The sequence below is a fragment of the Onychomys torridus genome, chromosome 14 (assembly GCF_903995425.1).
Source record: "Onychomys torridus chromosome 14, mOncTor1.1, whole genome shotgun sequence".
Lineage (NCBI taxonomy): Eukaryota > Metazoa > Chordata > Mammalia > Rodentia > Cricetidae > Onychomys > Onychomys torridus.
The window spans coordinates 24,954,078-24,976,620 of record NC_050456.1 but is presented as its reverse complement, the minus strand read 5'-3'; positions in this window follow the sequence as shown (position 1 = coordinate 24,976,620).

Genomic DNA, 22,543 nt, shown 5'->3' with positions numbered 1-22,543 from the left:
AAATAATCAAGAAGAAATTACTAAACCCTTTCAACTAATACTCAGGGTATTAATCAGATAAGCATGCACCACAGAAAACACTTTTATTAATCAGGAAGTTGTATAAGTAAATGTCTCACTTCTTGGGAAACTGAGCTGAAGGGGTGGATTTCTACACACACTGTCGTAGTAGCTCCCATGATACACACACATACTGTTCTAAAAGCTGCTCGGCAACACAGCTAGTTTTCACACTCAGATCTAACACGGACCTCACAGCTCCTAACTGTTTCATTGATGTCGATTACTTGCCACGCCAAAGCTGGGTCTCAACACCATCTCGTGAGGAGAGTATTCCTGACCACACCCCTAAAAAGCTTTGCCACACCAGTTGCAACTCTTTGCATGGGAGTATTAAGTGGCAGGCATACCGAAAGCTGAAGGACAACAAGGAAGGGGCTAGGGAGGAGAATCTAGTTAGATTTTGCAACAGAGGGACTCTGGCCCTAAGCAGTCAATCATCTGTGGTAGCAAGAAGACAGAAATCAATGTGTACGCCAAAACGTGTTCACTTTCTACCCAAACCAAGAAAAGTTAGCATGAATGCCATGGATCAAGATATGACTTGTTTATTGGAGACAATGGCACATTTATAAGGAGACGCAACAGGCTTTGAGGAGCCACCTAAAGTTGGGAGATCAAGACATGTGCGGACTGTGGAGGCCCGGCGTCCTTATTTCTGTGTCTCCCAACACATGCTGAAAAGGTTCCAGAGAACACAGTTCAAAGTTTGGAGGACTCAGTAGATCGGCAGAGATGGGCTAGGGATCCTGGTCTTTATTAACGTTTATTTCATTAGTGCTAATTGCCTCATTATTATAAACATTATTATATTCGTATTTGTTTCATCTCAAACTAATTTAATTGATAGAATTCTGTGTCCTTGCTATTATATGATACAATTAGTTCTCATTAGCTCACATTTCACTCATTTTCCCCCGTCTGATTGCACTACACACTGATGCTCGCTAATAGCAATATGTAATGTAATCAGTCAGAAGGAAAATGTTGTCATGGTGCCTCTACACTATCATACTCATCATTCTGATTGTCTTCAAAGCACCAATATTCCTTCTATGATTTCTGTAAATTTTAATACTGTAAAATTTGGCGTTAATAATAAAAAATCTTACTACACTTATTGACACATTGATTAATCATCATTTAAGCCATTAGTAGAACAGATTGTTAATATATTTTGAGAGACAAACTGTCATTTGCTCCTGCAGCCTTTAAATCAGAAAGAACGAAAGCTCTGATTATTTATTTCTTTTGGTCTCCTTCTGAACCACGCTTTTCCTTTGCTCTCCCCGGGGCTTTTCTTCCTGTGTTTTTCATTGTTAGGATCCTTCTGTAACCTTGCAGAGAGCTTCAGGGGAGCAAGAGCCTGCAGCTGATGCTTTCCCTGGGAGGTCAAGAGGTCCCTTGAATCATGCTACTGTTAATTTCCCATTTTGAGCATCCTCAGCAGGGAGTCTCTAACTACAGAAGCACAGCCCAAAGCTCTCTCTGGCTATTACGTCAGAAATGCAAAAGACTGAAAGGAGAGAAAAGGGGAAAGGGTGGTTTGGGGTTTGGGTTTGGGTTTTGTTTTTGTAATCAGTTTTATGAAATCTACTGGGCTTTCAGTGGGACCCATCTGAGTAGGCCCTGCTAGTTTACAAAGACAAAATACTCACAGATGACCCAACGTTCTCCGCCTGGACAGTTCAGTGCTGTTACTTGAAAGGTGAATTTGTACACACATTTCTAAATAAAACACTTGCTGTCTTTTTTTTCACCCCTAAGAACTCTTCCCTGTGGGTCCCACTAAACTGAAGATCATTCTGAGAGATATAATGGTACGACAAACTCCGCTGTATCGTTCCTCCGAGCAGTTTCCCAACAATACATGTATTTATCAGGCTTTCAACCAGTCCTGAACAAGATCATAGGTATAAAACATACACACACACACACACACACACACACACACACATGAATGCCAGGAAATTTAAAGCAGGGGAAAAATGGCTTAATGGGCTTGATTTTTTGAAAAGTTCAAAACAAAACTCATTTTAAGTAAATAGAAAAGAGAAGACAAATCTCCATTAGTTTTGCCAAGCTGAATCCTGCCTTAGATAATGGTAGAAGACATTTAAAAACCGAGGTTGCTATAATAATCCCTGCTTGAATCATGGATTCCCTGAACTGGGTTAAGCCTTTAGACAGAAGCTAATTGCTACAAACACTAATTTCCAAGTCTCTTTTGTTTCCCTTTGCAGGCACCTCTGGACGCAGAAGGTACCCAATTAGCAGAATTCATGGTCCTGATTGTGTATTGTGGGGCTAGTGTGTGAGCTGTATAAACACTGTTGATTACCGTCCCTCTGTAATGGCTGATTTTTTGATTGCTTAATAAGGCCGTCTATTCTGCATCAGGGCCTGGCAAGGCAGTCGGTGAAATCAGTTAGGTCACTTTCTTTCTGCTCCGAGTAGCAGAAGGAGTCTGTGATGGTAGCAGTTGACTAAAAACATAATTACAGGCTATTTAATCGCATCTGTTTCCCCACTTAACATTGTTTGTTCAAGTTAGACATAGTTAAGTAAATCAAAAGGACAATAACGGCAAAAATGCTAAAAAATTACTGTTACATGGTTAAAACTCTAGGGCTTGGTATAATTACAGAAAACATAGCGTGCAGTGATTTTTTAAGGTACTAATTTTTATTAGCTTCTATACACACTTTTGCTTATTTGGTTGCTGCTAGTTTTTTGGATTTTTTTTTTTTAAAGATTCCGTGTTATGTAAATAGCCATTTGTCTGACTGGACTGATTTCATGTGAAGGGTCCTACAGGGACAATGTTGTTTATCATGATGATTTTTATGTACTCATCCAGTGTTATAATTAGCGGTCAAGTAACGCCTATCCTGTTTTGTGATTAATAACTAATCCTCTAAAACACACCTTCCACTACATAGGATTGTCTCAATGGATGAGTCCAAGTGAGCTTTATACCCAAGGGCACTGCCATTCACGCTGAGCTGCCCCCATCCTTCCTCTGAGTACCATACCTGTAATTTATCAATAACACAAAACAGCTCGACAATCAGAGGGATGAAACTGAGTGGCACCCAGACAGCCAGGGCTGCCAACAGGCATACAGCCCATGTTCTGAGGCCACAGGCAGGCCATTCAATCCAACAAAAATGACAAACCAATACTGGATCAGATGAAAGGAGAGGCAGCTGCTCTTTCAGAAGCATATGCTGCTCAGAGTACCCCATAGCATGCTTGTAGAACGAGTCCCAGCCACAGCAGGCAGGCATTTTATTAAATGGTCCATGTGCATGTTTTAGAATAACTGTCTTTTGTTGGGTGACGACGCTACAGAGAAAGTTGCCTGTCACGACCACCACCAAGATTGGGAAGCCGCTGCCTATCAGAGAAGGAGTTATAACTGAGGGCCACCCTCCACTGCCCAGCAGTCTATAAGGGATCTGACAGAGTGGATCCAAGTCTAGGCCCTTAAGAAAGGAGGATCATCACTTTGAAATGCAGTCGATGTCGTCACAGGTGATTGTGAGGATGAGAGGGGAATCCCAATGTGTATTTCAGCTCAGGGAAGTATGATCGATGTTAGGAATATGATTTCATGAAATAGACCACCTGATTCATAGATCTAAATAAACCCAATACATCAGAGAATAGTTTAACTCTGTTGTGGTATTCTGCACATTTGGAGGCATCGAAGAGTTTATAATTTTCTGAAAGTATCCTGGGGGCAACTGGCACCTACTAGTTACCATCAATAAAAATCTTTCACTGATTGACCAGTTTCTGCAGACATACAGCACATACCTAAGCACTCTGCTAAGGCCACCAGCTTCAGCTGCCAACCATTATCGTTTAGTAGGGAAATAACTCCTGAGGCTCGTTACATGTCAGGCAGTGTGCACAGGAGGCTTCCATTGGGATTGTGAGGATAGAAAGAATCCTGAGGAATTCAGTCCCTGGTATCAGGGAGCTCACAGCCCAATGAGAGACAAATAAGCCACTGTAGTCCAAGACAGGTCTCTGAAGGAAACAGAACGTCCTGCAACAAAATGACAGGAAGATGATTCGGCAAAGGCCTCCAAGACGACTTGTGGATTGTTTGTTTGTTTGTTGTTTGTTTGTTTGTTTGTTTGTTTGTGTTTTAATCAATGTGCCCATGTTCACTGCAGTTACGTTTTCAATAGTGAAGTTATACAAAGGTTCTATGCACCCACCAGTGGACAAATGCATAAAAAGTGGTGTGCCTGTGTGTGTCTGTGTGTGTGTGTGTGTGTGTGTGTGTGTGTGTGTGTGTCAGAGAGAGAGAGAGAGAGAGAGAGAGAGAGAGAGAGAGAGAGACTTCATGAGAAGACAAGGGCCTAGGAGATCACAGAAACATAATTCCTGGCAGCCCAGGGCCATGTGTACCAGTTTGAATGGAAATCACACCTAGTGTCTAGTGGGAGAGACATCAAGCATTGAGAGCAGGAATCTTTTGTGACATTTTCACCACTGTTAAGGAGAAAGAATCAGAGATGAGGACAGAAACGCAGACACGGAGAGCTCCAGGAAACCAGGGTGAGGGGCTCAGTTGAACTCAGCTATCTCCATCAGCAGGTAAGAGAGAGTTGAGATCTGAGACTTTGCAAAGGACTGTGAAAAAATGGATGAGGATGGGCAATGCCTGCAATGGAGCAAACAGTGGGAAGCCATGGTGTGGAGGGTAGCCATGGAAAGGAGGGCAGCCACAGAAAGGAGGGCAGCCACGGAGCAGAGGGCAGCCACGGAGAAAATGAGCATGCAGACAGATACAAGAAGTAAGGTGAGCACAGTGAGAGACACTTTGGCAACAGGAAAGAATATACTTTTCCCCTTGCTGGGTTTCTGAAAGCAAGATGGTGACCAGCAGCTCTAGTGGAGTACACATGACGACCTGCCCGGGTCTCTCCCCCTTCAGCATCTACTCAAACTGCCACAACCTGATCCGAAAACGTAAACTGAACAAAGACCAGCCGTGTTTCCATCAGTATCCGAAGGACATAGCTTCATGAAGTTGGACAATTACCTATCTAAACTAGATTACTGAAGATTTGTCTGCCATGAAAAAAAATCATGCTAGCACTTCTTACATATATTAATTTTTTTAAACCCGAAAACGTGCAAGTTTCATGGATGTGTGTCTTGTCCCCCAACAGTATTGCCATCTCTAAGAGAGCAGGAATCACGTCTAGACTCTAGCAGAAATTTCTGCCTCTTGCTCAATTTCTCCATGGACCTAAAACTGTCTGAAATGCAAAGTCTATCGTTTCGAGAAGTATTTTAAAGTGATGAATTTTCTGGCACTTGATGTCAAAGATGCAGTTGGAAGCAGAACCCTTGTCTTCTGTTTCCCACGTCATTGCTTTCCCATCCCTGAACCAGATGAACTAACCCGAAAAAATTAAACATGGTTGTGGTTGAGAGGAAGAGAGGGACCTAATATGAAAAGCCTGGTAAGGAAAAGGAAGAAAGTGCTTTAGTTGAACATGAGCCCCAAAAAGATGGTCAGCAGGCAAATGCCCACTGTCCATGGACACACACCAAAAACAGTACTCTTTGGCAGGCAAGGTTACAGACAAGAAAAGCTTGCAGAGTATTGCCAGGCTCCAAGAAGATCCTTTATCCTAAAATGATGCCACTTCCAATTTATTTATTTATTTATTTATTTATTTATTTATTTATTTATCTATCTATTTATTTATTCCCAATCTAATCTATTTCCTGTCTCAGTAACAAATGTCAGAAACAGAAACTATGTATGTGATTAGCAAGGTGGAGAATATGCTCAACAAAAGTTAATTGCACATCCCCTAGTATAGCCAGGAACAAGACACAGTAATGAAAAAAATCCTCTGCCTTCAGATGCACAAGATGGCTCAGCCAACAGAGGCACTCACCACCAAGCATGGCAACCCAAGTTAAATCTCTGGCACCCACATATTAGAAAGAGAGAACTGACTCCCACAAGTTATCCTCTGACCTCTGGGAACACACACACACACACACACACACACACACACACACACACACATTCAATTTTTTTAAAATGTCTCTGCTTTCAAGAAGCTATAGTCCAGAGAGGGAAAGAGATGAAAAGCAAAATAAGCAAATAACAGGTTAGGAAAAAAAAAAAAACACATACTATGAAAACAAAGCAAAACCAGACCGGGATAATTCAGTTTGATTGGAGTGTGGAATTTATGAGCAAACAAAACTTTTTTTTTAAAAAAGGCTGATAGAAGGCAAGCTTACCAAAGGGAACTAATGACCTGTGAAAATGGGCTAACTAGAACTCGTGAAGACAGCAGTAAGAGTGTCAGGTGGAGCTAAAGAACAGCAGACAAGTAGAATTCTGGGTAACTAGGGTTACAGAGCCTTAGTCTATCTAAGCCAGCTCTCTAATTGTTCGAGGGAGTGACTAGCTCTCAGTGACCTAGGAGCTCTTCTGTTCTCTTCTCCCCTACCCATTGCTCAGATTCTAGCATCCTCACGCCATCTTGCCTCCCTGTTATATGTAGTGGCTCTAGAAAAGAATTGGAGATTGAAGATTTTGGTACCCAAGCAAATCTGAGTGATGGGTAATACCTACCCCATGAGTGGCTGAAGTGATGGAAGGCTATTAAACACCATTAGTCAATCATACTATGTGCCTTACATACATTAACTGAACCATATCAGCAGTCCTGCAATGCGTTGGAAATAACGTAAACCATAGGCACCTCACTGTAACATCCTTTCTACTGTGATATACAACCTCCTAGTGTAGGCTCACTTAAAAAAAAAAAAAAAAGATGAAAGTCTGGGTATGGGGAGGTCTGAAGTGCTGAGATGAAGATGCTAAGCAGAGTCAATGTGGTGTAGAGGCTGAATTTCCCTGAGATGTTGTCATTAGGTATCAGCCTAGAACCCTAAGGAGTGGAGGGGGCATGCACACCCACACTCGCATGTATGTGAACATGAATGTGCATACACATGTAGCCATGCACAAATTTACATATATACATGTATGCAAAAGAGAGAGATGAGAGCCAGACAGAGCAGCATAGCTGGAGATGAAAAAATCCACGCCAGGCACTCGAGTACTCTAGGGCTGAAGAAGGAAAGATGGATATCAGAGGTTTATCATTCCTTGATTTTGAAAATTATTCAAGAAACTCCACATGCCAAAAAGTCCAGTCAAATAAATATTATAGATAAGGAAAGCAAGAATAGAGCCTATTTGTTCCCAAAGATTACAATAAACATGTGGGTTTTTAAGACTCCGAGATCAAAGGATTCCTTCCTAACAGGAAAGCTGGCTCTTCTCCAGAATGAGAAGCCAACGGCTGAAGCCCCCCACTGCAGGGGACACAGGGCAACTCTGGACAAAGTTCTCTGGCAACAGATACCTCAAGAGCCAGATGTCATTCCCTCTTGATTCTTTCTTCAGGGAATATGGAGAGGGAGGGTTTCCTCAGCCAAAGCTCAGTCCTAAGTCCAGCACCTCTGCATCCCTTGTAACCTGTTAAAACCACAGCCGTGATCTGCAACTTCATGAGACTCCAGGCATATCATGGACATTCCAGGACCATTGGCTGACCTCAAGATTTCCAGAGGCAATCTAGAGACAGGGAAGCTACTGTGGCAGGAACCAGCGTGGCCAAGGTCACCAAGAGGTCTTTGTATAATCTTCTTGATTTAAGCTATGAAATTCTTCTACAGATTTTTGTGGTGGAAAATGCCTGGTAAATCTGTTTAAAATCATCAGGAAACATCTTCAAAGGATCCCCAAGATTATCAGTTACCAATACTATGCCATTTTATTAGACTCGGTTTTCAAGCAAAAACAAAGGTAAGGTCCTTAACTGCATAGTGGCTACAAAATCTTGCGTCTTATTCTATGGGCAAGCCTTCTAGTCACCTTCCGCAAGACGGGTGTCAGCAACCTTGAAGAACATGGTGGCCAGAGGAAGAAGGTGGCCCTAAGAAACACAAAAATAAGGGACAAAACACTGCTACTCAAGGTAGCATTCCAACTCCGCAAGCTGTGCATTCCACAGCGGGCGGGCACCCACCCTTTCGCCAAGTTCTCTTGGGGAGGGGCCTAGCTTGCTGAATCTCTTGAATTGACTGTTCTCACCAGGTCTTAAGAGGAAAGGGCCACTATTCCTTCTTAGCTGGATAGCTTAACATCTTTTACACTGGATCCTTTCACCTCAGTTCTCTAGAGGGCATTGTGGATTTGACGCAATCACAATCAAATAATTAATGCTTATAATAATGACACTCCTTCTCAAGGAAAAGCAAAAATATATTCTATGTATGGTGAACAACCACCAATTCCCTTAAAAAAATGTTGATGTTCAGAGCAGCAAACTTCAGTTATCCAGAAAGCTAACACTTTGGAACAACGTAAAATAAGGTGTTTTGTGATTTTTTTTTTTTAACTCCTAGAGGAAGCTAAAATAATACTGGGGAGAAACTTCACACCTGGCAAGCTGGTTATGCCTCTATCACCAACAATGTGTGAGGCACAGCCAAATCCCTAAGTCAGAGTTAGCTGCATAGAACACTCACATCTCAAGGTGTGGGGTGAGGTACCCTCTCACATCACTAATAGCCTTCAAAATTCTAATCTCCTTTGGGAATCTACACTTAAATCAGAAATGTCTTCCTTAAAACCATCTCCTCCTCCAAAGCTACAGGCTCCCTCAGGAAGCCATCCTCCCATATCTGCCCTCAGAAGTTACAGCGTTTAACAATTCACCTTAAGTGGTTACAGTTCCGAATTTCAACATTCTTGGAAAAGAAAACCATTGCTACATTGTTTAATCTATATAACTTATTTGACTCGGTCATTAGCAATCTTTGTGCCAAGATCGCTCCTAATCAAATTCTGGCAGAGTGTAAGTACCATCGAAAAGAAAGCATCACAGATCTTTCTTCTGAGAAGGACGTATTTTTCTTTCTGGTTGAGCAGTGTTATGCAACAAATACTTCCAACTGGCTTTCTATCAAGGAAAATCATTAAAGATGAAATGCTCTAAGGGACATGATCATAGGAGCCTAGATGCTTGTAAGTAATTACATTCGTGCTGATAATTAGATGAAACAGTCTGTGTAGTGGATACAGTACAATCACCTTTCACCGCTGGTCCTGGATTTGATTTCTCCAAGGAATGCTAAGGAAAGCCTTGACTTAGCTGCAGTTTAGGTTTTACTCAATCGCCTTATTTTGTAATGTCAAAAAAAAGAGAGAGAGATAAAGTCTGGAAAAAAATAAACAGAGAAAAAATAGGCACCTTGACATTTTAACTGCTTTATTTTTAATGAAAATGTTCTTCTTTGAAATGAAGATTAAGCGGGCATAGGCAACAAGCCAGTGGGTATTTGTTTATCAACAAATAACAGTACATGTCTCAACCTGGCCTTCCTATCTCCCCCCTTCTACTTCTCTGCTACTTTGTATGCAGGCACATACAATTGAAAGCATTTCTTGCCCATCTAAACAGCTGCACATATGTGTGCATAAGAAAGCATGTGCTCACAACCTTGGGAAGCAGGTCCCAATGCTCAGAACTGAAGAATAAAATTCGCCTCCAAATGCCTCACTAGGTCAACGTACACAGACGCACAGAGCAATTTATCACAATTGGTGTTTCTCCTCAACAGCACATTGACTGTGGGGAGTTCGGAATAAAATTGACAGTAATTCTCTTTTTTATTTTACAGTGAATCTGTTGCCTGTAATCACTGTGGACAAAAAAAAATGTTCTAATTTCACTTCTTAATCAAACGTACGTTCAAAGAGCAGAGAGGGCACTAAAGGAAAGAGACACTTCTAGGTCCTTAGCCATCTAAAATAGTTAATATGGGTCCCCTCCTCCTGCTTGTTTTAGGCTTTTTCCTATTTCTCCTTCGTTCCACTGCCTCCTACTGACAGCTCCTGAACAACCTGTGCCTTCTAAGGTTTTTTGTTCCAGATTCTCCCAGGGGACACTGCCTCTTTAGTGCAATCAAATAAGGCCTTTCATACATACAAATCTAGAGACCAGCCATGTAATAAATGATTGGCCTCAGTTTCACCTGAAATTTCCCCTTCTAGGTCCAGGTGAGGATTAAGTGAGAGATCAGACATCTAAACACTGAGCGGGAACTTAGAGAGACAGTTTGCTGGTTCAGAGCACTGTTTGCCCTTCCAGAGGACCCGGGTTCAATTCCCAGCACCCACACAGCAGCTCACAACTGTCTGTCACTCCAGTTCCAGGGGATCCGATGCTCTTCTTCTAATCTCCTCAGGTAATGAATGTGAACAGCAAGTTCCAGACCAGCCAGGGCTACATAGTGTAAGACCCTTTCTACAAACAAAAGATAAACACTGAGCTGAGTCATTTTTATAGTGCTATACAGGCTGCTAAGGAAAAGAAACATCAATGGTCTTACCTATTGTGAATTCTGAATGCTACAACAACTTACTGAGCAAGATATGACCCTTTGGTGCAATAGAGGCATGAGAGTTTATAGGGATAATCAACCACTGTCTGATTGAATCTGAGCCTGCTCCATAGGAAAGAACTCATGCCTGGTACAGTGAACCTAGTCAAAAGCCCATGACTCTTGATGTCATAGGCCATGGAGGGTGGTGGGGGCTACTACTGTTGTTTTGCTACATGGACATGTTGTCAAGCTGCCTCTTAAGTATTTATGTTTATAGCCACAGAGTTGTGTTCGCAGCAAAGGAAAGACTCAGAACTGGTCAGATTGACTGTTGAGTGCTCAGAGCTAAATAGGACAACAATATCAACCAACTTCCAGGCTCAAAGAATACCTCAGAAGTAGGGACAGAAAGAATATAAGAGTGGGAAGCTGAAGATATAGCTCAGTGGTTAGTTAACACTAACTAACTGCTCTATCAGAGAACCAAAGTTTAGATCCCAACACCCACACCAGGAGGCTCACAAATGCCTGTAACCATCTCCAAGGGATCCAGTGCTCCTTCTGGCCTTTGTGGGCACAAGCACACACACACACACACACACACACACACACACACACACACACACTCACACACTCTCGCGCGCACACACACAGACATATGCACACTCCCACACACAGATACACACACAGTCACACACTCACACACCAAGACACACACACACACACACACCACAAATAAGTACATAAAGCTAAATCTTTTTTAAGAATATAAGGCAGAGCATGGGAAGAAATAACACAAAATATGAAATACTGTCTTCTTGGCATGACCTGGCCATTGTACTCACAAACTCACTGCTACTATAGTTACCTACCCAAGACCAATCCAACATCAGCAGCCAACATCCCAGCAGAAAGCACCAGCTGGACTCAGTGGATTACAAGGGGAAGAGAGGAATACATGAAGAAAGGAGGACAAATTAGGGAATGTCCAGGGAGAGGGGGAAGCTGGGAGGTATTATCAAAAGACACTGTGTACATACATAGAATTGTCAAAAAGAAAAAGATGTTCTACAAATAGATAAACACAGCAGAAAGCTTTGATCATTGTAGTAGGACAGGCCCATGGGGTCGAGGAAATTGCCTCAAACCACTTGCCAAGGCATGCACATACTTCCTTATGAGCCAACCTGGAGTCTGCCTGAGGGCCTAGCAACAGGTGCTGTCAGAATTCCTGGTCATGAAAGTCTGCTTGAGGGCCTAGCAACAAGCGCTGTTAGAGTTCTTGGTCGCTGTCAGAGTTTCTGATCATGCCCAGCCAATGAGGGATGACCATGCAATACCACCAGATTGGGACACAGCTTGGGTGCTGGGAGGAGGGTTTATAAGGCCTTCCCTCTTATTAAATACAGGAGTTTGCTGTTTCCCTTCAACTGACTTGTGGTGTCTGTGACATTGGCCCTGTACCTTCTCATCCCCTTCCCCAAGGGAGCCATTAGAATCAAGCAACAGGTCACAAAGAGGTTTCAGGGGAAATAAGAATGTTTTTCTTCCCATTTTAGGTTTGTGGCCAAGATCCTGAAGACAACAGGGGAAAAAAATGACAAGAGAAAAGCACTCAAATGTATTTACTATATGAAGTGTGTCCATCAGTTTGACTGTCTGTTGGTCACAGAAATATTAAGAAAAGAAGAAACAGGTAAACCATCTTGATTAGGTTGAATGAGATGGTGAACACTCTTAGAGAGAATACCCAAATGAGGAGGATATGAACTGATGGTAATAAACCAGAGGGAATTCAGCAAGTCTTTGCAGATTCCTCATGCTATCTTGGTGTCTTTGGATCTTTTCTCTTTGGTTCATTTCTTTTTTTTTTTTTTTTTAGATTTATTTTATTTTTATTTATGTGTACATTTGAGTCTGTGTATATATATCTGTGAAGATACTTGCACAGCAGAAGGCCTTAGGTCCCCCTGGAGCTGAAGTTAAAGGCAGTTATGAGTCTAGGTATGTGGGCACTGGGATGTAAACTCTGGTCCTCTGAAAGAACAGCAAGTGCTCTTTACCACTGAGCCAGCTCTCCATCCCTGGTTGGTGCATTTCCTGAATGAGGATCTGAAGACTTACTCCAGGGAAAAGAATGGGAGAAGATGAGCAGAACCTGCTTACGTGTGCTGTTTTCTCACATTTCAAGACATCATATTTTAGGACTGTGGGATGTTTGTACACTGTGTGAAAATGTATTGCTGTGATTGATGTAACAAAATGCTGAACGGCCAATAGCTAGGCAGGAGGTATAGGCAGGATTCCTGGGGAAAGAAATTAAGTGAATGCCCGTGGGGGTGGGGAACAATGACACAATATGCCAATGAGACATGGAGAGGGATCAGACACACAGAATGAAAGAAAGGTAAAAAACACAAGGCAAAAAGAAGATTAATACAAATGGGTTAATTTAAGTTATAAGAGCTAGTGGGATAAGCCTAAGCTAAGGCCAAGCTTTCATAGTTAATAATAAGTCTCTGTGTCATTATTAGTGAGCTGGTAGCCCAAAGGAAAGTCCAACTACATACGGTTTCCAGTGTGGAGGCTCACATATCCCAACACGGGGCCTGAGAAAGCTAGGAAAAGATCTGGACGAGGAGCCAGATGTGGACTCCTAGTCCTGCTGTCTCTCAGGTGGGCCAGTGCTCTGCATACAGAGACACAGCTCCCAGCTGCTGCCTGTGGGCTTGAGCTGAGCCACACTGTGGCTGATGTGACAGTTTACAATTTGTCTCAGGAGGTCAGAGAACACTGCAGGTGTTTAGTGAAGCCAGGTCCAGACACAGAAAACCTCTAAAAAGGTACAATGTGTTTTAAAAATGTGTTTAGATGCTGAAGAAAGAAAATGGCTATAGATAGTCACAAAAAATAGTTTTAAAATAATGTAAAGTCTTTAAAGAAAGAATAAAGTAATATAAAAAGAATAAGCCATGTAAAAATGGGAAATACACAGGGTATCTGGATCCTGTAGGGTACTTCATTGGCTTTGAATTTTTTTAAATGCAAATGTACAAAAAAAACAAAAACAAAACAATAGCTGCTGAGAGACATTGGATTAGAGAAACTGCTAAAATAAACCAACCTATCTATTTTATGAATGTCTTAACTTCAATATGGAAGTCAGAAAATACGTTATTAGGAGAGAGGTTATGCTCTTATTTCCATAGGAAACAAAAAGTTATATTCTCTTAAAAATTAAGAAAGATCAGATTTGATTGGGGACAGACCTCCTGAAAATCTTGACTACATAAAAAAGACAAGAAAGACTACAGGACAGGTGATGTATATGCTGATTCCTCTACTATGGGATAAATCTTGTTGGCTACAGAATCCTCATGACTTACTATTACATGCTATCCTTTCATATGGGTGGACAGAGATTTATATTACAGTTTGGTTATACAGTCCAAACAAACTTATAAAATTGACAGACACTTTTTACCTGCTCAAACATAAAACAAAAAATCATCTTTAGCTGACTTGTGCACACTGCATATTCCATACTTGTGTTAATACAGATAGATATATGTGTTACCTTTAAAAGTTTATGTGTTTTCAGAAAAAAAGGATCAGACACCAATAAAGAAAAGTAGCCCAGGTGATCCAGGCTCTCAGAATGCCTCAGTTACAGTTACCTCAAAATTCTGCATCCAGAACAACTTCAAAGCTTCTAGCTGAGATGGTCTAGCCTCATAGACTATTCAATCAGAACTTCAAATAAGCCTTTTATTTTCCCATCACACCAAGACGGGACAACAGCTTTGACCATTATCTCAATTTTCTCAGAGTCTCCTAAAGATGCTGTTGTTCACAGACAACAGGAAGCAGTCTAGAGTATACAACATGTTACCAAGAGATGAGTTGGGTGGTTTCTGGTCATTCAGTGGGTTATGGATGTCTGTCGTTGTTTGCTTACAAATTGCTATTGGTAATGGTCAGGAAAAAGCTGAACAAAGGAGATTAGATTCAGGAATCTCTTTCTGAAGGGAAAAGGGGGGATATAATATAGAAATGATGGGCTAAAAGGGCAAATTTCTGAGTCTACTTTTAAACAAACACTAATCTCAAATATTTCACATTGGTATGGATTTTTGTGTATGGATATAAATTTAAGATTATTTTTGTTATACTGTATACACGTTTCTACTCTTGCTTAAGGTATTGTATATATGCAGCTCATTTAAAAATTTAATGTAAAGTTCTAGTCCTAAAAAGCTATTATTATAAACCACTTAAGATAATTAAGAAATGCAGGTTTGTAGTTAGTCATCTATAACAATCAAACTTGTAGTCATGTTAGGTATGTTTTCAAGGTCATACAGAAATATATTTTACATAGATGGTCTTCAAATACTTCAAAGACCTACAGAATTTGGCATTTAAAATGTTTTAACAACATAAGGTTTTCATGACATTGAGACATATCTGCTCCTGGCAGCACCAATTTACTTCAAAAAAAGGATAATGGGCATCAAAGAAGTTCCATATGGAGTTTGCTTTCATTGTGGCAAAAATAGCCACTGAGCAAGAAACTGCCCTTACCTAAACTTGTGGTGACAGTATGCTGTCCAAATTGGACAAACAGGACACAAAAGAAAGCAGTTGCCAAACTTTGCCAAGACAAGGGGGGCAGTCCTTCAAATTCCTGCTTCACATAATTCTATCAGATATTCTAGGCCTGTAGGCTGAAAATGGATGCCCCAATGTAGAAGAACCTTGGGTGACTGTCTAGGCAGCCAGCTGTCTCTGTCATTTCTATAGTTTTGGAAGTTGTTTGTGCTGCACTTCCTATTCATTCAGGTAATTTTTTTTTGTTTTGGTTTGGTTTTTGGTTTTTCAAGACAGGGTTTCTCTGTGTAGTTTTTGCACCTTTCCTGGATTTCGCTCTGTAGACCAAGCTGGCCTAGAACTCACAAAGATCTGCCTGTCTCTGCCTCCCAAGTGCTGGGATTAAAGGCATGCATCACCACCACCCAGAAACTCAGGTAATATTTTATCTTTCTTGGGTCTCTGATGGAGTTGAAGACTATATAGTTATAGTTACAGTTTTCCCTGTTACCAAATTCAGGGGAAAAAAAACTTACATAAAATGTGTAAAGTTTATAAGGTTGAGAAACATAAAAGCTTAAGTTGTTTATCTAAGAAGATGTTTTAAGGCCTAAAAAGGTATTTTTAGGATGGTAATACAAGATATGATAGAAAATGGTTTAGGTATAAAACTTTGGACTCACTAAGATAGGATAGATAATACAGTACTTCCTCTGAATTTGCCAAATATATATGGACTAAACTTACTTGATAATTGTTCTTATTGTATATAGTTTACTATGCTAGAGTTAAAACCTTTCCTTTTTATCTAGACAAAAAAAAAAAGGAGAAATGTGGGATATTTGTACATTGTGTGAAAATGTATTGCTGTAATTGGTGTAATAAAAAGCTGAATGGCCAATTGCTAGGCAGGAGGTATAGGCAGGATTTCCAGGGAGAGAGAGGAATGAGGTATGAGGAGTCTCCATGTCGTTATTAGTGAGCAGGCAGCCCAAAGAAGGGTCCAACTACACAGGACAGCATATCCTGTGCTATATCAAAGTATTTGAGGACTTTACATTCCTCCTTCCCCCAGGCAAACACTTCCACTCATAAGCTTAAAAGGTGATTTGGGGAAATTTTTCTTACACATAGTTGTTCCCTATATGTTGATGATTATCAAATCTCTGTGTATAGCCCCCAACATTGTCTCCATCTTTGACAGGGAGTCCACAGGAACCTAAAACTAGGTTGGTATGTCCTAAGTCAGTCACTATTACCTCACTGCTATGTAGTTGAATTTTGTGTTCTATACACACACACACACACACACACACACACACACACACACACACACACCAAAAAAAATTTTTTTCAGGAAACCTAGACTCTATTATCTCAGATATGACCTTATTTCCCCAATAAGACCATTACAGGAAATGATTACGTATAAGATTAGGACTTCCAAGATGGATTAGTGGGTAAAGGCACATGTTACACATGCCTGGTGACCTGAGTTGGACTATCAAAATCCATCTGACAACACAAGTAGACAAACAACAACTCCACGGTGTTGTCCTCTGACATCTGTATGTGCACATGGCATGCTCACATACACATGTACACATGCCCATACACACATCATGCACATATATAAATATTTTTAAAAGAATCCTATATGGCATGCATAAAGAAAAATCCATAAGATGAAATTATGCAGTGTGATGGAGAAATATTTAGACAACATGACCACTGTCCTGATAAAAGGGAAATCTGTGCATGTAAAGGGCATAAAAGGACAATATCGTGTGAAGACCAGGTTCACACAAAGAGTTTCCAGAAGTGAGAAATCAGCTTAAAATAAAGCTCTCTCTAGCATGTTCTGAAGGAATGACACCTTTATGGTCTTCCAGCTGCCACACTTGGTGATAACCAGTTTCTGTTGCTTAAGCCACCTTGTGTGTGGTGGTTTGAAGCCACGGCACCCGTGAGCCCCACCCAACAGCTCTGCTGTCAATCATGTGCCTCAGCCTCACTGATGAAACACAAGGTCACCACCGGCCACCTGAGCCGGAGTCTCTACTGACTCGTTCTTTTCCCTCTCCCTTCTCACCCATCTTGGACCACATCATTTTGACCCTCCTTAGGAAGTGATTTTATTGTCTTGTTCCCTCTTCCTATTAACACGCGAGTCTACACTGTCATCCCTCATCAGGAAATAACACAGGTGGGTGTCTTACCTTCTGGGACTTCATCCTCTTTAATGCTGCCTCCACATGCCCCAGAGTGACTTTTCAAAGTCATAGATCTGAGAGCTTTAGGGTTATCTCAATCTGACCTCCATTTTTCTTTTGCTTCCACCCCACAGTGTTCTTTACCTAGTTTATCCTCACTCAGTAATCCCAAGGTTAGAAACCTAATCGAAACATCGTATCCCAGAGACTATATGTAGGAGATTATTTTTACAGGTAACCCTGTTTAAATTAGTCAACTATGATAATATATCTCTAGTATGACTGGAACTTAACGAATTCCTGGGGTGAAATATTCCTTCTAGTTTGCATACAATAACATCAAAAATAGCAAGTTACAAGCTAGTATTTCATCAAGATGAAAATATAAACTCCCTCTTAATTTTTTTCATGTCCCGTAGAAAATTATGTTTTCAGATTTAAGATTAGTGCATTTTGTCATTGCAATAAAGTATCAGAGGCTGTGTACTCTAGAAATAAAACAGGCATGTAGCTCACCATTTGGGAGGCTGAAAATCTACACAGCACAGCGCTGACTCCTGGGAAGAGGATCCCTCTGGCTAAGTCACTGTGATGGAGGATATGTGTACAGAGGAACGGGCACACAGTAAGACAGGAAGTCAGAGCGTTTGAAGGGTTTGGTTTGGTTTGGGTTTCGTTTGTTTGTCTTTTAGTTTCTCTGTGTAGCCCTAGCTGTCCTGGAACTCTCTCTGTAGACCAGGCTTCCCTTGAACTCACAGAGATCCGCCTGCCTCTGCCTCCCGAGTGCTGGGATTAAAGGCGTGCTCCACCACTGGTCCTCTCATAATAACTTTCTATCAGAAGAATTAGCTCAGACTCCCATGAAAGCCATCTTATTCCTGTCTAAGGACAACAACCCAACAAACTAATCCATTCCCCACTTTTAGAGACCCCGCTAATGCCAAACATCACCACACTGGACCAACCCAAAGCCTTCCAATGACCAAAGCAGCTCTGATCCCCCATTTGTGATTTTCCCTAAACTTTGCCAATTACAAGGCCTTTAGCACATCCTTCTGCAGGGACATCTTAAAGTTGTTGTTTCCTATGCCTCTTCTACCACCGGATCCTTCATCCCTCTCTTGAATTTACAAAAAAAAAAAAAAATACAAAAAATAAATCTAAAATCTAGACTAGGGCTATAGAGATATCTTAGTAGTTAAGATACTCTTCCAGAGGACTCAAGACCATTAGCTGCTCTTCCAGAGGACTCAAGTTTGTTTCCACAACCATCTGAAACTCCAGGTCCTAGCAATCTGATGTCCTCCTCTTCTGGCCTCCACTGGTAGTAATCACATGGTATAGGCATACATGCTGATCAAACACTCATGCAGATGATATTAAAGTTTTAAAAATTAAATCTAGATCCTTCTACCAGTTTCAATCTCAATTTGTGCCATAGAAGACAGTTAGACTTCTTCCAACCAATGTGACCAATGCCATGCCACTCAGTGACTAGGATCATTGAGGAGAAACTCTGTGTGTGTGTGTGTGTGTGTGTGTGTGTGTGTGTGTGTCCGTGTGTCTGTGTGTGTGTGTCCGTGTGTCTGTGTGTGTGTGTATGTCTGTGTGTGTATGTCTGTGTGTGTGTGTGTGTGTCTGCCTGCCTGCCTACCTCTCTGTCTGTCTGTTACATAAACATGCCACCCTCAAAACAAAGTTTGTCATTTATAGTCCACAAACATCTTGACTGAATCTCAGATTCAACTCTAAACCCTTCCAATAGAAATCAAATAGCTTCCCTGTTTACAGAAATGAAACCATAGTATACCCGTGCACTCTCTTCCCTAGCTGGCCCCTCCCCCAGCACAGGCACAGTGTGTGGCCTACACCAGGCCACTTCTGCCTCTTTCTGCTCCCCACCGCATCCACCACCAGTAATTTCCCTCCACCACTCTGAAGAGAGAGGATAAGGACTGAAAAACTATTTTCAAAAGTAATTTTTCCAAGTGGCACAGTCAAAGTGGCAAAAGGTAACCATTTGTAATAATTATGGTAATAAAAAGCATTATCACACTGTTGACCTTTGGGAAGCTTTCAGCCCACAAACACGAACTAATGAACAATGAATGTTAAAACCACGTGCTCTGTTCACACTCCCGCTCCCGGACCCCATGCCAACACTCGTTTTCCTCTTATTTGTTAAAGTTCAAGTGGGGGTAGCTCTGAAGGCTTAAATTTGGTGCAAAATAAAACATCCCTATTAATTGCAAAATTAAAAGCCCTTCATTGAAGAGCAGGCCACTATTTTCGCACCCACTACCTTTCTCCCTCTCCATAGCGCAGAGCTTGCTAACATGGCTCCACAAAACCTTCCCTCTCTTCCTTTAGAGATGACAGTCAGGAGGAACACTCTTGAATTCAATAAATTTCAATCATCCCACTTCTTAACTCAAGTGTCTTTGCTTTTTACAAACTATACTCCCACTGATGTTTTTAATATCAGCTTGAGGTTTTCCCTAAGCATTGTATATAGCTTCTCCCAGACTTCTCAAACAAACCCAGTTTGCTAAATTATAAGATCTTTGTTGATTTGCATACAGACCATCATAGAGCCACTGAGGGAAGCTGTCACCATGAGGCAGTCACAAGCAGTTCCTACCTACAGGCCACACACATCTTATTTGCTTGTTTAGATGCCTCTGAATTTTTAAGACATTTAGTCAGCACCCCGTATGGTACTAGACTTCATACCCAACACTTAATTCTCTAGTGTTGAGGATAGAAATTCAAATATGAAAATATTTAAATTGCTAGAGTTTAAACACATGCCTACGTCAGACCTCTTATTACCTCAATGGGCCTCTGTTGATCTGTAAAGCTATTTCACTTCCTCCATCTCTCTTCCTACCTGCTGACGGGCAGAAATTAAATACAAGTGCCCTATTTAAAAAGACAACGATGCCATTGTGTTTGAAGTACTCAGAAATGGTTTATTCCTCTTACTTCAGTATTTCCTTCAAATTTACCTTCTCTAGTGGGACGTGGTTCTTTATTCTCCTCTGCTCCAGACTGCGGGAATCTAAATGGCCAGAATTAGTTCTCAGAGGGCATTTCACGGTACCGAAGTTTGCTTTCATACCACACTTTACAGCAAAGCACCAATCTTCGAGGGGTAGCTGTGTTCCTATTATATAAGTTCATGTTTTGTTCTACCTTTTGTTATATCAGATGCCATGATTTCCTTATAGAAAACACGGAGTGCACTGTAGAAAATGTTGAAATATTCAGGGAGTGGTTCTTCATAACAAAACATGAGGCTTGTGTGTCCTCAGGACCTGTTACTCTCCTCCAGGACATGGCATTTGCTTCCTTTCTATAAAATAAGTGAACTGGCTCTACATAAACACCATGTGATAGCGTGACCAAAAATGAGAAAAAATGGAAAAGGATAAAACCATTTGATGTAAAACTTAAACACTTAAAAATGAGACTACTGAAAAATAACAGGATATATTATTATCTCCATTTCCTGAGTAAACAGAATCTCGGAGATATGACTAGATAATAATTTTGCAGGGTCCCATGCAAAAACGAACACACAGGGCCTCTCGTTGAGAGAGTACAATTTCAAGTTGGCGGCAGCAGAGGTCTGGGTACCGGGATCCGTGTGACCACAGGAGATACATGTGACTGAGGAGACTCCCACCATGAGAAGCTAAAGGACTCATGTAACACCCAGAATAGGCACAGAGCTAGAATTTGAATGCATCCCAGGCTGGCCTCAAACTTGAGATCCCTCTGCCTCGGCTTGCCAAATGCCGAGGTTACAAATCTATGTCCCTACTTTCAGCCAAAATTCAGAACTCTCAGCCCTAAAGAACAACCTCCACACACTGTTTTCTGTGACCTACCATAAAGATTATTCCCTTTAACTCACATAACAACCAGATAGCCATCATCATCTCCATTTTCCAGAGGAGGCAACTGAGACTTAGGAGACAGGCTGAGGGGCTTGGCTCTTGAAGTAGACACCTGCTGCTTTCATGCTACCAGACTCCTGCCTACAACACCTCCATTCCAGTTTGAAGAGATAATGGAAACCCCTAAGAGTAAAGGTATTCTCTTACCCTTCATATCCCCAATGCTCAGGGCAAAGGTCGTTGTTAGACAGTTAATGTTTATGGGGTGTGTGTGCCCAGTTTCCCTACAAGCCTCCCAGACCCTCTCTTCAGATCCCTCCTGCTGCCCTAAGCACCTCACAGCAGTGTTCTTGCCCTAAACTCACCTTCTCCCAGAGCTTTGAATCTTAAGATTCTATAAACCCAGGAAAATTCAACCTTGATCATTTCCATGGTCCCGGCCTGACTAAAACTGTAGCTGGCCACTGTCCTGCTCTAATTCTGTTGCTGTGCCAAAACTCTAACCAAAAGCAATTTAGGGAAAAGTGTTTTACTTGACTAACAGGTCCATGATCGAAGAAAGGCAAGGCAGGAAGCTGACTTTGAGGGACGCTGCTTATCCCGCGTGTTTTCGGGTTCATGATCAGTAGCCTTTCCTAGAAAACTCTGGGCCACCTACCCAGGGTTGACACTGCCCACATTAGCATCAAGAAAATGCCCCCCACAGACACGCACACGCCGGTCTGGTAGGAGTGATTCCTTAACTGAGGGTCTCTCTTCCCAGGCGCGTTAAATTGGTAGCGGTGGGTAGCCATCACGGTCATGCTTCTGCAGCAGATTCTCTCAGGACTCTACGTTTACCTTCTACCTGGACTTCCGTCCTAACTACCTTGGCGTCACCATGAAGAGACTCCGCGACCACTGCAACTTACATAAGAGCTTACCCACAGTTCCGGATGGCTAGACTCCATCACCATCGTGGCAGGGAGTATGGCAAGGGGCAAGCAGACATGGCACGGGAGCAGCAGCTGAGAACTTGCTTACACCCTTATCCACAAGTAGGAGGCAGAGCGAGGGCACACCAGGAATGGCTCAGGCTTTGAAACCTCAAAATCTGCTCCCAGTGGCACACCTCCCCCAGCAAGGCCACGCCTCTAACTCCTCCCAAACAGTTCCACCAGCTAAGGACCAAGCATTCAAATACATAAGCCTACGGGGCCTGTTCTCGCTCCAACCACCACAAAATATCCTCTCCCTCTCCCTCTCCCTCTCCCTCTCCCCCTCCACCTCCCCCTCCACCTCCCCCTCCACCTCCCCCTCCACCTCCTCCTCCCCCTCCCCCCCCTC